The sequence below is a fragment of the Lactuca sativa genome, chromosome 8 (genome assembly GCF_002870075.4).
Source record: "Lactuca sativa cultivar Salinas chromosome 8, Lsat_Salinas_v11, whole genome shotgun sequence".
Classification (NCBI taxonomy): Eukaryota; Viridiplantae; Streptophyta; class Magnoliopsida; order Asterales; family Asteraceae; genus Lactuca; species Lactuca sativa.
In genome coordinates, this window is record NC_056630.2 from 240,379,679 (window position 1) to 240,388,958 (window position 9,280).

The following is a 9,280-nucleotide window of genomic DNA, read 5'->3' on the forward strand; positions in this document are numbered from 1 at the left end:
GTACCCATAATATGATTACGCATCCGTTGCGTGATTATTCTTATTTGTAACCTAGATAACCCATCAGGGTTAGTGCCTTATTTGAAGATTTTTAAAAAGAGGGTTTTATCTATAATATTTTACATAATTTAGTAGGGCATATAACCCATTTGTTCATTGCACATCTACCCACTTCGTTTTTTTGGTCATAACTTTTTTTCCTTGAAAAAAAATGTGAAAAAACCAAAGTTCTTCAAATTTAATTCTCTACAAAGTGAGCATAATCATGAAAATTTGAAAAAAAAAACATTTATTTTTTTTAATAAAAAAACCCAGAAAATAAATTCTCCAAAAATCATAAAAATTTAAGAGATACTTCTACTCAATATATTAAAGTCTTTGTAAAAATAATTTTTCAAAAATAAGTTTTTGAAGTATTTATTTTTAATTTTAAGAAATATTAATTTTTTAAAAAAATGTTGAACATAATATGATCCAAAATGTGATGATTCAAAAAAAAAAACTTTTGATTCAACTTATTTATGATCTTTAATTTGTTAATGATCTAAAAATATTTAGACTCATATATTTTTTAATGCTTGATTATATCTTTTATGATTTAAAATTAAATGATTAAAAAATATATAATGATCCACAATTTTTTTTGAACAAAAACTTTATTTAATTAAATATATTATTGATCCAAAATCATATTATTCAAAAATGATTTGATTTAAAATACTGTGATTCAAAATTTTATGATCCAAAAATAACATGATTCAAAAAGAAGTATGAATGGAAAATATTATGATACTTAATATTCTTCTTATTTAAAATTTTATAAATGTTAAACATTAAAAACTCAATCCGATATTTATTTTAAAAAATAAAAAAAACCAAAAATAAAAACGAAAATAAACAAAACCACTAGTATCTTCAAGTATGTCGTAAAGATATTAAAAAATAAAAAAAATGAAAAAAACTAAAAAAACAAAGAAAAACTAAAAAAAAAACGAAAAAAACGTTAAAACCTAGCATATATCTGTTTAAAAGTTTTTTTTTTTTTTTTTTTTTGATATTTTTAAAATTAAAAAAACAAAAATAAATGAAAACAAATAATAAAACCCATATATATATATATATATATATATATATATATATATATATATATATATATATATATATATATATATATATATATATATATATATATATGGCCCGGTTCCGGTGAGTACTCAAAAAATGGTGAAAACTGCGAGGACAATTCTTCACCACTGATTTCGTAAAGGGCACAAATGTCAAACCCAATAGTCATGATGCGTTCGCATGTATATATATATATATAGGTTCAAATGTTTTTACTATCTATTGTGTGCTTGTAGAATTGATTCTGAACCAATCATTTTAGTTATTTTAAGAAAGTAATTAATGCATATTAAATGCTGAAGTTCTAATTAATGCTCGTTATATCTTTAACATCTAATATGTATTAATTACTTTCTTAAAATAACTAAAATGATTGGTCCAGAATCAATCCTACATGCACACAATAGATAGTTAGAACAATATAACCTATATATATACATATATATATATATATATATATATATATATATATATATATATATATATATATATATATATATATATATATATATGGGAAAAGTGAATATGTGACTTTCATGTATGTAATATTAGGTATATAACTATCTAATTGACTTCATTTTGATTAAAAAAACAAAAATTTCTTTCACTGTTAGCTTCTTCCTATTGCTTTTGATGTAACACCGTAAAAATTAAAACAATTTTTCGCATTTTCAAAACACATTTTCCAAACACATTTATTAATAAAATGTCATTGTATCATAACTTTGTTTCACAAAACATTCCCCAAGATCGAAATACATAAAATCCCATGTGTGTGTACGAATCATGCCGACGCCTTCCCGCGTTCATCACTGGTACCTGAAACACATAACACATAACACATAACACCGTAAGCATAAAGCTTAGTGAGTTCCCAATATACCACTCTAACACATATTAGCCACTCGAGGCTATAACTCTGTTTGAAATTCTGTTCAATGTGTCTCAGTGGGATCCTCCACTCCCAACTCTCTGTGGGCCCTCTGGCCCTAACTCTGTGGACCCAAAGGTCCTAACTCTATGGACCCACTGGTCCTAACTCTGTAAACTCTGAATCATGCATATCACATATCACAATAATCATAACACATAAATAACATGCAAATACACTGGCACTTAACTCTGAAATACACTGTCACATACTCTGTTTACCACTTTAAGTAAAGTATAGTGAGAAGACTCACCTCTGGTAACTCGGTAAATCTCTGACTTGGTAAACGCTGGTCTAGCCTCCGTCTATTCACATGAAATAAATACCCTATTTAATATAACTCTCAAAGGCTAGACTATGTCCTCTTATGACACTCTCAGAAGGGTAAAAGACCATTTTACCCCTATCATAACTTAAAAGGGCCCACTATAGACCTTACCCTAAATGTCAACCAAAAGTCAACTTTCCAGGTTACGCTGCGCGTACCAGATGTTTACGCTGATCGTACCCGGCTGCCTCTCAAAATCGGGGAACGCCACCCAGTACGCGACGCGTACTAGGATTACGCCCGACGTACTCCCCTACTTCAGCCCTTTAGCTCTTGAGGTATTAAACAGTTAAGACCCACGTCCAACTTCTAGATCTGACCACTTCTAAGCCTCTTAATCCATAAAGTTGATGACTTTAAGCCTTTGCATGGCTGAACAAGTCACCAACTCCCATAATATTCCATTCTCTAACTCTAGAAGGCTTATTACTCAAGCATGACCTCATATCAACAACCAAGATGGAAACTTTATGGATCTAAACCACCAATACCACTGAAAAGGGACAGATCTCGGACCATGGAGCACCTTACACTCATAAAGTCTCCACCTTTGGGGTTTTTTGATGGGTTTTAGCCATAAGAACTTTCCTATGTGCGCATGCAAAACCCTAATGCTTGGATCTAGGCTTTCTAATTAAACATACTTTGAATCCAAGACTTCTAATGACTATTTAGGTTAAATAACAACACTGAAACAGATCTAGAATCATACCTTTGAATTCCTTGTTGATCTTGTTGTCTTGGAGCTTCTAGAGTCACAATTGTCACTCCTCTAATGGCTTACAAACACCAAACAACAAGAATGATGATTTGGGAGAGAGAAGAGGGGAGGAATTCGGCCAGAGTCTCTCTACTTTAGGTGGAGTATTGAATTCCCTCAGCCATAGAGTCTATTTATACTTGTAGACTCCTTAAGGGTTACAGCTTAAACCCTAGTTGGATAATCTTCTCTTAAGGCTATCCAAATCCTTTCCTTAGATAAGCAATGGACGATTTGAGCTATCCTTTAGCTTCCAAAATCCGTCCCATCTATATCTATATGGATTTACAGTCTAAAGTTTAACTATCAAACAATTGACAGTTTATACCCTCTTATTTAATTAATCTCTTTAAGTCACCAAATTAATTCCAATTAATTCTATGATTTACATTAATCAAAATAACAATATATTATTCTTTATATTATTCTCATAATATACTAATAATATTTACTCTCTCTTAATAAATCATCCTATCAAGTTGCTATGGTGAAGGCAACCCAAATGGACCATGCACAACCGGGTCAAATACTTGCCTAATATAGTTGTAGCCTTAGACACTATTCCAACATTTTTAACCCTAGAAATGACACATGCAACAACAAACCAAAAGAAGAGGAAAGTTTTGAACTTTATACCTCTAAGTGTTGCCCCTTTCTCTGTAGATATCAGATCTAAACTTGCACTTCAAGCTTTAGCCTCCAAAAGCTCCTTTCCTTCTTCTTCACTAAGTCACCAATGCACAATTAGCTCCAACAACACTCACACACACTAAGAATGATGGGAGGCTCTCTCTTAGGGTTTCACTCACTGGTATGGAGGTTGAGAAATGAACCTTAGCACTCTTTAAATAGTGCACAAGTCAGAATAGGGTTTTGCACCTGGGCCGGGTACGCCCGACATAACTCTGGGTACGCCCAGCGTACCTTGGCGACTCTGCGTCCAAAATAAGTGCATGAGTATGCCCAGCGTACTCATTTGCCATATATTTCCTCTAAAGGGTCAAAATTGACAACAAGAGAAAAGAAGGAGGATTGAATAGCTGTACCTGAATTTTGGGATGTTACAATTCTCCCCCACTAGAACCAGACTTCGCCCTCGAAGTCTCATACTGAAAACAACTCCGGATGTTGCTCCCACATTTCTGACTCTGTCTCCTAAGTCAGCTCGGAACCCCTCTGATGTTGCCACTGAACCTGAACCAGGGGCACCTCCTTGTTCCTCAAAACCTTGATCCTTCGATCCACAATCGCGATTAGCCGTTCAACATAATTCAGGCTCGCATCTACCTGAATATCCTCCAGTGGCACCACTGCCGACTCGTCGGCTACACAATTTCTCAGCTGGGACACATGGAAGGTGTCGTGAATCTGGCTCAACTCCACAGGTAGCTCCAAACGATATGCTACCCTGCCCACCCTCGCGATCACTCTAAACGGACCAATATACCGGGGCCCTAGCTTGCCTCTCTTCCTGAACCGGATCACTCCTTTCCAAGGAGATACCTTCAGGAGCACAAAATCTCCAACCTGAAACTCAAGCTCGGACCGACGCCTATCTGCATAACTCTTCTGGCGACTCTGAGCGGTCAACAACCTCTGTCTGAACTGCTGTATCTGCTCTGTCGTCTGAACCACTATCTCTGTACTACCCATCACACGTTGCCCTACCTCTCCCCAGCAAATGGGAGTCCGACACCTCCTCCCATAGAACAGCTCAAAGGGTGGCGTACCGATGCTCAAATGATGGTTGTTGTTATAGGAAAACTCTGCCAAGGGTAAATAAGTGTCCCAACTCCCCCCGAAGTCCAATACACATGCCCGAAGCATGTCCTCGAGCGTCTGAATCATCCGCTCGCTCTGCCCGTCAGTTTGTGGGTGGCATGCGGTACCAAAATGCAGCCTCGTACCCAATTCCTCATGAAATTCCTTCCAAAATCTGGAAGTGAAACGCACATCTCGATCTGAGACGATCGAGATCGGTACTCCATGCCGCGATACCACCTCTCTCACGTACAACTCTGCCAACCTCTCAGCGGAAGAGCTCTCACTGATAGCAAGGAAGTGAGCGCTCTTCGTCAACCTGTCCACAATCACCCAAATTGCATCGACGCCCCTAGCAGTCCTTGACAATTTGGTGATAAAATCCATGGTAATCTGTTCCCACTTTCACTCGGGAACCTCCAATGGCTGCAACTTACCATGCGGTCTCTAGTGCTCGGCCTTAACCCTACGACAGGTTAAGCACCTCTCAACAAACCACGTTGCATCCCTCTTCATATAGGGCCACCAATACTCTCTCTTTAGGTCCAAATACATCTTAGTGGCTCCGGGGTGGATCGAAAACCTCGATCTATGCGCCTCCTCCATCAAGATGGTACGCGTTTCTCCGACAAACGGTACCCAAATCCGACCCTCAAAGGTCATAAGCCCTCGGCTATCGGTGACGAACTCCGATACCTGCCCGATAACCCGCTCTCTCTTACGGTTCTTTGGTCTCACGGCCTCAGCCTGGGCCCCTCGAATGGTGTCAAACACTGGAGTCATCACTGTTAATCTCATGCAAATGTCTCGTATCGGGGTGCTCTCTGCCCTACGACTCAGGGCATCGGCTACCACATTAGCCTTACCCGGGTGGTACAGGATCTCGCAGTCATAATCCTTTACCACATCCAACCATCTCCTCTGGTGCATATTCAGGTTGGGATGATCCATCAAGTACTTCAAGATCTTGTGGTCCGTGTATATGGTACACCGAACCCCATACAGATAGTGACGCCAGATCTTGAGGGTGAACACACTGCCCCCAACTCTAGATCGTGGGTGGGATACCTCGTCTCATGAGGCTTCAGCTGCCTCGATGCGTATGCTATCACATGCCCTCTTTGCATCAGCACCGCTCCCAGCCCCGATATCGATGCGTCACAATACACCACAAAGTCCTCCATCCCCTCCGGAAGGGCTAACACTGGGGCTTCGCACAGTCTCTAGCGAAGTGTCTCGAAGGAGGCCTGCTGCTCTGGGCCCCATGAAAAAGCAACACCCTTCCGGGTCAACCTGGTGAGTGGCACGGCAATCTTGGAGAAATCTCTGATAAATCTCCGGTAATAGCCTGCCAACCCTAAGAAACTCCTGATCTCGGTGGGGGACCTCGGCACCGCCCAACTCATCACTGCCTCAATCTTGGCCGGGTCGACCAATATCCTATTCTGGTTAACGAGGTGCCCCAGGAACTGGACCTCTCGTAACCATAAATCACACTTGGAGAATTTAGCATAAAGCCTCTCCGATCTCAAAACCCCGAGGATCTCCCTCAAATGCTCCTCATGCTGCTCTTTGGATCTTGAATACACCAATATATCGTCGATGAACACGATAACCGAGCGATCCAACATCAGCCTGCACACTCTGTTTATGAGATCCTTGAACGCTGCCGGTGCATTGGTGAGCCCGAAAGGCATCACCATGAACTCGTAGTGCCCGTAATGAGTCCTGAATGCTGTCTTCTGGATATCCTCATCTCGTACTCTCATCTGATGATATCCAGACCTCAAATCAATCTTGGAAAACCAAGACGCTCCCTACAACTGATCGAACAAATCGTCGATCCTCGGTAAGGGGTAACGATTCTTAACCGTCAACTTGTTCAACTCCTGATAGTCAATGCACATCTGGTGTGAACCATCCTTTTTCTTGACAAAAAGGATAGGTGCTCCCCACGGCGAACTACTCGGCCGAATAAACCCCTTCCCCAGTAACTCCTGAAGCTGCGATGATAGCTCCTGCATCTTTGGAGGCGCAAGGCGATAGGGTGCCTTGGCGATAGGCGCAGCCCCCGGAACCAAATCGATACGGAACTCTACCTGCCTCTCGGGAGGCACACCCGACAACTCCTCCGGGAACTCTCGCACTATCGGAACCTCATCAACTGACATCGGTCTCTCTGAATCAACCCTCACATCCAACACATACGCCACAAACCCACTACAGCCCTGCTGTAGACTTTGCCTCGCTCTAGCGGCCGAACAAACTGCCGACCCCGAACATGTACCCTCGCCGTACACAGTAAGAACTCCCCCACTAGGGTCTTGTATGGTCACCAGCTGTCGCTCGCAGTCGATAACTGCTCAGAATCTACTCAACCAGTCCATGCCTACGATGATACATACATCTCCCATCGCAATAGGAACTAAATCAATTGGGAATTCAACACCGAAAATCTTGAGTACACACCCTCGGATCACCTCTGTGGCATACACCGCCCTCTCGTCAGCTATGGAAACTCTCAGAGGTCGACTCAACGCCTCACGACTAACACTGATGTGCTGACTAAAAGCCAAAGATACAAAAGACCGACTCGCACCCGAGTCAAATAACACCAAGGAAGGTACATAACTCACAAGAAAAGTACCTACATATAACATAATATAAGAACAATATCTCAGCATCAAAATATATACATGAAAGAATACATACCAGCCACGACATCGGGCGCTGCGCGGACCTCCTCTGCGGTCAACTGGAAGGCTCTCCCTCGCGCCTTCGGTGCCTCGGCCTTCACTAGCCGACTATCCGTAGCTCTCACTGCAGCAGGGGCAGACCCCTGAGATGCTCCCTGTGCTGACCCTCGCAACTGTGGACACTCTGCCTTCCGGTGTCCGGTCTGGTTGCAGTGAAAGCAAACTGCAAACCCCTTGGGGCAATCCTTGGCCATATGCCCCTCCTTGCCATATTTGTAGCAAGACCGTGCTCTGCACACCCCCTCATGGCTCTTGCCGCACTTGCCACAAGTGCAACCCCTCTGGCTCCCAGGTCTCGAATTGGCGGGCTTGGCCCGCTTGGCTGCCGGCTGTGACTGTGTCGGTCGCCGATCTCTCCTTTGAGACTCACCTCCTCCCTAGCCTGAGTCTCCGACTCTATCTCCCTCTTCTGGGCATTTTCCTGAAGCTCGGAAAATGTCTGGTATGTCGAGTCCGCCACGAACTCTCGTATATCCCTCCCCAAAATGCTCAGATATCAGCTCATACGTGCCTGCTCGGAGGACACGTGCTCTGGGCAGAACATCGCCCGCTCATGGAACATCCTCGTAATCACTGTGACAGACTCAATACCCAGGTTGAGGGTCAGAAACTCTTGGGCCAAATTCTCCCTCTCCACCTGGGGAACGTACTCATCTCGGAACATAGCAGTGAACCTCTCCCAGGTCACTACAGCAAGCTTAACAGGCGTATAGTGCGCCGTCACAAACTTCCACCAGTCCTTCGCTCCCAAGCGAAGCTGGTTCAGCGCAAACCGGACTCTCAAATGCTATGGAGATGAGCAAGTAAAGAAACACCCCTCTATGTCTGAAATCCACCTCATCTCCGCAATCGGGTCTTGGGTCCCATCAAACTCCGGTGGTTTTGTGTTGCTGAACTCTCGGAACAGCAACGCATCACCACCCTGCGGCCTAGTCGCAGCTATAGCTACAGTGGTCGCAGCAGCAACAGCCTCAGAAAGAGCAGTGTATCTCTCATCAAAAGTCTCTATCAGTGTGGTCTTGATAGACCCGAACATCTCTGGTATCTCTGCCCTGATGGCCGCAGCCACCTCCTCATGGATGATCCTATGGATCTCCTCATCACTCATACCGCTGCTCTCTGGTGTGTGGCATGTCCCAACCATGATCTCTCTCTCTCTCTCTCTGAAATACAACATAAAAATATCAGGGACTCACTCGAGTATACTCACACTCGAATACTCCACCCTACTTGTTCCTTGGTACTCTAAGGATTCTTACTTGGATTGTGCATTGACCTGGTGTCTTTAGTAGTACGGGCCCAATACTACCATCCACACCGCATCAACATTCACCCCAAGTCCTCCTCCCAGAGTCCCAAATCCCAAGTACTCTACTCTCTCTAATCATATGATACTCGCTAGCAGATCTCTCATAAGCTCCTCGCTGCTGTCTAAACACTCTCAAGCATCCCAGCAGCAAGACTCCTAGACTAAGGCATCACATATCAGGCCACTCTAGTCCTAATAAGAATACCTAGTCTACTCTAGCATGCATAATATAACTCATCATATAACATATTATATCATATCTCATAACACTTATTGTAATGGTATTTTGGGAAATCACCGTTTGGGCGCT